We start from the raw sequence: 1820 nt of genomic DNA on the forward strand, positions 1-1820 counted from the left end.
TGAATATTTCAGAAGTATAAGGAAAACGATTACAGCAAATCAGGGTTTTCACTGCAGGCAAGGTGTTCTGGTCATTTCAGAGGCTACGATGATCTGATTGATCTGAACTTTTGCAGGTAGAAAGCTGGCTCAATACTCTACAACTTTCATGTTTTGACCAAGAGCTCGTTTGGCCTAAACGATGGACAAATTCGCTGCTCAAATGACTCCTAAAACCTCTCTGAACAGAAAGTTTTCAACTCCAGCAACCAACTTTGGAAAAATCAAAACAGGGATTTTGTAAGTCCAAAAATCACCAAATTTTGACACAAGAAAGTAGATTTGAAGAGCTACATATATCTAGAAGGTCACTTTACAAGATTCGGACCACAAACCAGTCAGATTTTAACTATACAATACAGCAACTACAAAACTAAGGCAGAACAATCTCGAAATTTATCAAACTTTGAAAAATCACCATAAATCACACAGACAGAACCAGGGTCTAAAATTTTCACGGTTTATAGACCTATGAATCTAGTTTCAGACGCATTAAATAGAACTCAATTTTGACCTTCCTACACCAAGATACAGCAGATTTCCCAACACTGCTCTAGCTACCCTGTTTCATACCAGCTTTGGTCACATTACACAACTTCATGCAAAACAACAAGAAACCACCTACTAAAACCTCAATAATCATCATCAACTTCATATCACAGCTTAAACACAACATATCAAGGTTAATCATGGCCATAACTCTCAAGTCAAGTCTTGCAAATTAACACTATAGAGCTGAAATTTTCACAACATCACTTCAAACCATGAAACTTTCTCATAAAACTACCAATTTTGCAACCATAAGCCACTAATTAGCAAATATTTGAAGTAGAGGGAAGTATCTTGCCAAGTTACCTTGAACCTCCAAGAAAGATGGAAGCTTAGTGCTTTTCCACCAAAAATCTCTCCACTCAAGCCCTTAATCTTCTCTAGTGAACAACTTTTATGGAGTGGTTTACAAAATCTATGGTTGGAACTCAAGATTTAAGCAAGAAATTGGTGGTTGAAGATGAAGTTTCCTTTCCTTTTTCCCTCTCAATGGTTCGGCCAAGCTAGGAGCAAAATAGAAGGAATTGTGGTCAAATTTTGATTTTATTAAAGAGGTAAGAAAGTCCTTGGTCAAGGTCAAAAGTGCAATAATTTTAAGACAAATGTTTAGCCAAGATTAACCCTTATCTTATTGTCTTCCAAAGGCTAAATATCTAGCTAACCTCTAATTATCCATTAGCACCTTATAAACAATATCCCTTCATGCAAAATTCCACCTAGTCGTCAAAAATTTATCGTACTTACCGCACTAGTGGGTTCCACGTCCATAATGCACTTCAAACTTAACGTATACTAACTTATACCAAGAAAATGATTTAAAAGCTTGACTTACTTATAAAAATATCTAGAAAATTAAGGCAATAATTTAAAGTAAAAAAAATGCATTTAAAGAAATAAATAAATATCACCTAATTTTTCGGATTCTCACAGTCACACTAGTATCATGCACTATAAAACTTAACATGTATCAAATTAAACATGCACCAAGTTAAATAAGGTAATAGGTTAAAAATCATGATTGAACCAGTAAATCAACCAAGAATTCAAGGCAAATAAGTTTAAATACGAGTTATAAAACAAGTAAAATTTCGGGGTTTCACAGGTTTAATCTCTAATTCCCTGTCTTTTTCAAATTTCATCCATTCCCTACTTAAAAAATATTTTGAAGATTTAATCACATATTGCCCCTTTTAATTAGGGACGAGTAGCAAATCATCCCCTGAAATCACCAT

This window comes from Coffea eugenioides, unplaced genomic scaffold, assembly GCF_003713205.1.
Source record: "Coffea eugenioides isolate CCC68of unplaced genomic scaffold, Ceug_1.0 ScVebR1_1834;HRSCAF=2760, whole genome shotgun sequence".
In the NCBI taxonomy this organism is placed as follows: Eukaryota; Viridiplantae; Streptophyta; class Magnoliopsida; order Gentianales; family Rubiaceae; genus Coffea; species Coffea eugenioides.